The sequence below is a fragment of the Quercus robur genome, chromosome 7 (genome assembly GCF_932294415.1).
Source record: "Quercus robur chromosome 7, dhQueRobu3.1, whole genome shotgun sequence".
Classification (NCBI taxonomy): Eukaryota; Viridiplantae; Streptophyta; class Magnoliopsida; order Fagales; family Fagaceae; genus Quercus; species Quercus robur.
In genome coordinates, this window is record NC_065540.1 from 28,741,195 (window position 1) to 28,749,133 (window position 7,939).

Consider the following 7,939-nt stretch of genomic DNA (forward strand, 5'->3'; position numbering starts at 1 on the left):
ATGGACGTATGACAGATACAATAGCCTTCATTGGCCTAAACAGTATAAGGGTTTTTGGACAATGATCATCTACCCTTTTTAGAGTTTTATGAATAAATATTTATTTCCATCTTCATTCTTTATTCATTGTTGAACATATTATATTTTGTGCATGAACGAATTTTCTTTTGTTTACATCATCCATGTTTTATCCTATGATTTTTAAGTATGGTTTGTCCACCTGTGAAGGCATTTAGTTCGTCCATGTTAGGATAACTTTTTCATGCTCAACATCCTACCATTCATTATATTTTACAAGTGTAACTCGTTTATGAATGGAATTTCTATTGCCAGCTTTCTTTGTCCATAGGTTTGACTTATAGCTTGCATTAATCTTCGTCCTTAGGTTGGACAGCTCATTGTTCGTCTTTGGGCAAGACATTTCTAGCATTTACTCATCCAAAGATTGGATTGTTTAGCTGGTTACATCTATCTGTGGATTTTGAATATTCTTGCATGCACGCTTTGCCTCGTCCATTAGTTAGATGAAGATACCTTAAGTTTATTTTACTTTGCTTTTACCTTATTTAAGGAAAGCTAATAGACATTACATCCTTGCATCCAAAGATTTTGCTCGTCTTGGGCCTTTAGCCTTCTTGTGGATTAGCTTTAATGAGAACTTCAACAATATTAAGATTGAAAATTCACACAACTTTATATACATTGGAAATCCAAACTGTATATACATAACATAAATATTGTCCACAAGCATGGCACATGATTAGAAGCTGGTGCCTTCAGGGAATTGAAAATACTTATGTACAAATGGACTAAGTTCATAACTTCGTCCATCATAACTTTGTCCATCATGACTTCGTCCATAAACAGTGCACAAGTTGGAAACTAGTGCACTTTAGGGAATTAAAATACTAAAAAATATGTAGCACTAGTAACAAACAGAAATAAACATAAGGAAAGTAACACAGAACTTAAACTCGTCTAGGATGATGCTCATCTAAGCTGATACTTCACTGATAATATCTTCTTAAATGCTCAACATTCCAGGGGTGCTCTAATTTTCATCCATCTAGGGCTTCTAAGTAATATGATCTTCATCTTTTGCAATTGATAACCTTATAGGGTCCTTCCCAATTAGGCCCCAGTTTTCCATGGGCCGAGTTTCTGATTGCTAAGGAGACCCTTTTTAGGATGAGGTCCCCAACGTTGAAGCGCCTAGGTTTCACCATTGCATCATATTGTCTGGCCATGAGGTTTTTATACCTTGTTGTTCTCTGTTTTGCATCCATCCTTACCTCGTCTATCAAATCAAGGTTAAGACGAAGTTGTTCTTCATTTTCCTCGTCTTTATACTTCATCACCCTGTGGTTAGCCATGTGTACTTCTACAGGTATGACTGCTTCACTTTCATAAGCTAGTTTGAAATGAGTTTCCCCTGTAGGGATTCTAACAATCGTCCTGTAGGCCCATAAAACACCCGGTAGCTCGTCTAGCCATACTCCCTTTGCCCCTTCAAGTCGAGTCTTAATGATCTTCAATAAGGATCGGTTTGCAATTTCAACTTGTCCATTTGCTTGTGGGTGGGAGGGTAAGGAATAATGATTCTTCATTCCAAGTTGCTCACAGAGATCTCTAAAGGGTGTGTTATCAAACTGCCTTCCATTATCTGACACTAGTACCCTAAGAACCCTAAATCGGCAAACGATGTTCTTCCAGAAGAAGTTCTTGACGTTTTGCTATGTAATTTTTGTTAAGGGTTTAGCTTCCACCCACTTAGTGAAGTAATCAATCCCCATTACTAAAAACTTCATTTGCCTGGTTCCTATTGGAAAGGGACCCAAGATATCTATTCCCCATTGTACAAAGGGCCATTGGCTCATCATCGGAGTAATGTACTCCAAGGGTCGTCTAGGGATATTACTGAAGCATTGACACTGATCACACACCTTAACATAAGCCTTACCATCTTCCTGAAAGGTCGGCTAGTAATAACTTGCACGAATGATCTTATGGGTGAAAGCTCTTGCTCCTTAGTGGTTTCCACATGCTCCTTTATGAACTTCCCTCAATACATAATTTGATTCGTCTGGAGTTAAACACCTTAGGCAAGGCTGAAAGAAGCCTATTTTATATAACACCTCATCTATGAGGACATACCTAGCCGCTCTGATCCTTAGCTTTCTAACTTCGTCCCTATCTTCTGGAAGCCTTCCATCCCTGAGGTAAGCCACTATTGGGGTCATCTAGTTTTCTTCTCCTTCAATTTGCTGCACCTCTGAAAGATCTATGCTTGGCATGTATTGGACTTTGTCATACTCATCCACCGACCCATCTGCCGACACTGCCTTTGCTAAGGCATTTGCTTCCATATTTTCCTCCCTTGGAACTTGAAGAAAACTAGCTTCCTTAAATTTCTTAACAAACCGCTTCACTTTATTGAAATACTTCTTCATCTGTTCTTCTTTAGCTTCACATGTTCCATTCACTTAACCTATGATCAACTAAGAGTCTCCTTGGACAAGTATTGACCTTGACCCTAAGGACTTGGCCAATTCTAGCCCTTTAAGGAGGGCTTCATATTCAATTTCATTGTTGGTCATTTGATACTGTAAACGGGCTGCATATTTTAACTTATCCCCTTCTGGAGATTTCAGTATAACTCCTATACCTCCTGCATATTGTGTGGATGAACCATCTACATAGACAACCCATCTCTTAGCTTCATCCACCTCGTCTAGATCACCATGGTTTGGAGTGAATTATGCAATGAAATCTACCAATGCTTGAGCTTTTATCGCACTTCTTGGTTGATACCTAATATCAAACTCACTAAGTTTTATGGCCTATTGGATTAGTCGTCCTGCAACTTCCAACTTATTCATTACCTTCTTGACATGAGCCTGGAAGTAATGCCTTAGCTTCCTAGAAGTTGTTATTAGTGTAAAGGCTAGCTTCTCCATCATAGGATATCGTCCCTCTGCTCCCCTTAGTGCTCGACTTGTATAATAAACAGGTTTTTGCATCTTCCATTCTTCTTTAATTAATGTCAAACTCACTAAATGTGGGGACATTGCTAAGTATAAATACAATTTCTCACCTAGTATAAACAGGCTTAGCAGAGGAGCCATTGTGAGATAGGCCTTGAGGTCTTGGAAGGCCTTCTGACATTTGTCTATCCATTCAAATGCCTTCTTGAGAACTTTGAAAAATGACAAACATTTTTCAGTAGCTTTTGAGACAAACCTGTTAAAGGCAGCAACTCATCCAGTGAGAGACTAGACTTCCTTGATATTCCTTGGTGGCTCTATGTTCAATATTGCTTGGATCTTATCAGGATTTGCTTTGACTCCCCTATGTGAAACCATAAACCCTAGGAATTTCCCTAATGAAACTCCAAAGGCACACTTGCTTGGATTCAACTTCATGTTATATCCTCTAAGCGTGTCAAAAGTCTCCTGAAGGTTGTCCAGATGTTTCTTCTCGTCCAAGCTTTTTATCGACATGTCATCCACGTATACTTCTACATTCCGTTCTATTAGTAGACGAAACATATGATTGACCAACCTCTGATAGGTTGCCTTCACGTTCTTCAATTTGAAGGGCATTATTTTGTAGCAAAACAAGCCTTGACTGGTAATGAAGGATGTCTTCTCTTGATCTACCTCGTCCATCCTTATCTGGTTATAACCTGAGAAAGCGTCCATGAAGCTTAGCAATTTATGACTCGCTATTGAGTTTACCAGCTGGTCAATACGTGGCAATGGATAGCTATCCTTGGAGCAAGCCTTGCTTAAATTGGTGAAGTCCACGCACATTCTCCATTTGCCATTAGCCTTCTTGACTATCACCACATTAGCTAACTAATCCAGGTAATAAACTTCCCGATTAAACTTTGTTGTGGTTAACTTCTGGACCTCTTCCTTGATAGTATTATCTCATTCTGGAGTGAAAACCCTTTTTTTTTCTGACGGACGGGCTTGGAGGAGGGATACACATTCAAATGATGGGTAATGACACTTGGATCAATCCTTAGTATGTCTTCATGACTCAACGCGAAAACATCAATGCTCTTCCTTAAGAACTAGACGAGGTCTTGCTTCGTCTTCTCTTCCATGCTTGTTACAATTTTGGTAAACCTCTTAGGGTTACTTTCGTCTAGAGGAACGTTTTCCAGTACTTTAGTAGGTTTTGCAGCAACCCTTCTTTCTTATATATTCATCGTCTGCACATGCTCACCCATAGCCAACATGGCTACGTGGCATTCTCTAGCTGTTAACTGATCTCCTTGTACCTGTCCTATTCCATAATCTATTGGAAACTTGACAGATAGGTGGTAGGTGCATGTCACTGCCTTTCAATTATTCAAAGTTGGTTGTCCAATGATGGCATTGTAAGAAGACGAGCAATCTACGATGAGGAAATTCACTTCTTTAACTATCTATTGTGGATATGCCCTTACCATGACTGGTAGAGTAATAATGCCCACTGGTTGTACTTTCATTCCTTTGAATCCAACTAGGGGTGCATTCACTGGACGAAATTGATCTCTTCCAAACCTCATCTACTAGAAGGCTGGATAATATAGGATATCTGTTGAACTCCCATTATCTATTAGCACCCTTCTAGTTGTGTAGTCTACAATGAGCAAAGTTATGATGATTGCATCGTCATGTGGATGATGGACCCTTCTAGCATCTTCGTCCGTGAAGGTGATAGCCTACTCGTCTGCCCCTTCAATCCTTGGTGGTCATTCAGAGAGTTAGATGTTCTACACCCCCTTCAAGTAGGTCTTCCTTGACTTGAAGGATCATCCTACTGAAGTTCCTCCTACAATAACTCTTATATCTCCAAGTAAGGGCTGCGATGACTTTTCTACCTTCCCATTTAACTTCTCATCCTTATGATCTCGTCCAAGAAAATTCCTCAACTTTCCCTGCCTGATGAGATTCTCAATCTGTTACTTCAAGTCATAGCATTCGTTCGTGTCATGCCCGTGATCTCTATAGAAGCGACAATACTTGTTCTTATTGTGCTTATTAGGATCTCCCTTCATCTTCTCTAGCCACTTCAAGGATGGGTCGTCCTTGATTTGCATAAGCACTTGATCAAGCGAAACGTTCAATGGTGTGTAATGCAGACTTCGTACTAAATACAAACTTGCCTTCCTATTGTCTCTATCCTTTTTCTCTTCCGTCTGGGCCTTCTTTGGATGAGGGCCTTGTTTAGAATGACATGGGAGCTCCGCTTTCATCCGCTCTGCTCTCTTCCTCTTCTTGGCAATGATCGCATCTTCTGTATTCATGAAGTTTTGGGCTGAATGGACGAGTTCAGCCATGGTCTGTGGTTCTTGATCATAGAACTTGTGGATGAATAAATCTGAACTAACTCCATTGCGGAAGGCTACTAACAACAGCCCATGATCCATCTCGTCCACCGTCAAGGCTTCCTTGTTGAAGCGGGTAATGAAGGATCGCAAATTTTCATTATCTCCTTACTTTATAGTCAGCAGGCTGGATGAGGAGCACTTATGCATTTGACCTCTAATGAAGTTATTGACGAACAACTTATTCAACTCCTCAAAGGAACTAACGGTATTTGGAGGTATCTTACTATACCACACTCGTGTTGGTCCCTCAAGGGTGGTTGGGAAGGCCTTATACATTATCTCGTCTAGAACCCCTTGAAGGTGCATCGTGGTCTTGAAAGTAGCAATGTGATCACATAGGTCACGTGTTTCATTATATTAGTCCAACATAGGCATCTTGAACTTGGAAGGCAGGGGATGACTGTTGATGGATGTTATGAAAAAGGAATCAGTTCAATGAACTAAATCATCTACATGATTGGTCCTTCTCATATTTTCCCTCTTCTCGTCCATGGCTCCCCTCATTTGATCCATCTCATTTTTCAAATGTGGCACCCTGCGTGAAACGGTACCCCTTGAGTGATTCTCACGCTTAACATTTTCTCCTTCTCTACTTTCTTGACTTTGAGTTTGCCCTTCCACACACCGTTCATGACGTTGCCTTCTTTGATTGATCTCCCAAGTTAACTCTTGATTCTGACGGTTAACTCTGCCATGAGGCTACCATGGACTGCATTTGTTGGACGAAAGGTGGTTGCACAGTAGGTGCAGATTGTTGAGTCGATTGGGGTGGCTGGAAGCGTTTCCACTCTCTTGGTGGCCTAGACTAGTGGCTATTGACCTTGTTCGGACCATACATTCTTTTGTCAAAGAAAGATAAATTGCAAAACACAAATTTAACCTTCCCACAGATGGCGCCAATTGATGATGTACAGAAAATCAGTAGGCTGAATGCTCCGGACTTTAATGGGCTTATGGTTGCTTGGAAGGCCTGAAAAGAAAGAAGCACAAGATCAAAGGTGATCGGGTGAATCGGCCAAGAACCCTCCAATGCTAAAGTTAGTTTTCTCTCTTAAACTTAGGAATTCTAATTTTATGAGTGGTGAAAACTTCCCTTAGTTTGATATGGCTGAGTCCTTTTATAGTGAGTTTTGGAGTGGTTACTTGTTTAGTAACTTCCTTAACGTGGATGGAAGTTAGAAGGTTCAGACTTAACTTCTACAACTGCTATTAGAAGTTAAGAACTTAGTGAGAAGTTAGAGTGATGAATAAGAATTTTGCTCTTACTTCAGAATAGTAGAATGTGGTCCGAAATATAAGCTTTTGGATATAGATTCACTCTGAAAATCTCTAAGTGTTGGGGGGTCGTCTAGGTGACTTCACGCTGGACGACCCTCTTGCACTTAGACGACATTTTTGGTCTTGGACGACACTATGGACAAACTGGAGACCATCCAATTTTTACTTCACCATCAATGTTTATTAATGTAAATTTTCAATAATTTTGTTTGAAATTTATTTTTTTTGTGGGAATGACACTCCCACAAACTTATTTTGATTGTGTTTATTAAAGTAAGTTCGAATAATTTCATTTTGATTATTCTCATCTTTAGGTTGATTTTAGTTGTTTGTATTTATATTTTAAAGAGGTGAATTAAAGTTTTTATTTTCAATATATTTATAAATATTGGAAAGTTTGTGATATTTTATATCAGCCAAATGTAAAGGAATGTTTTTCTATAAATTTTCAAACACAATTAAATATGGGAAAATAAATAAATTTTTGTACAAATCTTGGGGTAAATTACAAAAACCTCCCTTGACACTCTACTTCAAAACTTAAGGTAAATGACAGTTCTCCTCCCTTAAAGTTTCAAGAAAATTAACACATTAATCATTCCATTAATAATAATAATAAAAAATAAATAAATAAAGATCATTACCAAATTAGATTAAAGAAATTGTTAAAACCCAAAAATCTAAAAGTAAAAAATAATTAGTTTATATATTTGATTCCAAAGTGTGAGAATAAACTTTAAACCTAGAGAATTGTTCATTACTATAGGCCTTTGCTTGCTAAATTTTAATCCAAAACCAAAACCATCCAACCTAAATTGCAATTATTTCAAAAACGACATTTCTAAACAAACAAAAAATCATTTTTTTTTATTCCTAATGGAATGAAGAAAAAAAAAAAATATATATATATATATATATATTCATATATATATATATGGGCACACCCACCTTTTGCCCAGTGATATACATCCACCTTTTGCACCTTTTGCACTGGGCCTGAGGCCCATGCCGAGGCCTATAATCGTATATAAAGAAGACAGTGGTGATCATGCAACCCAAGAAACCGTGCCGAGGATAGTCCTTGGCTAGCCAAAGCCAAGGTAGAAGAAAAGTGATTTACCGGCAAAGACAATCTTCCAAAGCACTCCAAGGAAAAAGATAAGTACAACAAGTAAGCACACCGGAGCATGGCGGTAGAGCAATTCCAGGGAAAAGCTGCTGCCTCCACATTAAATGCTCCACAACTAATCCTCTAGCCTCATTAATGTGGAAATGATA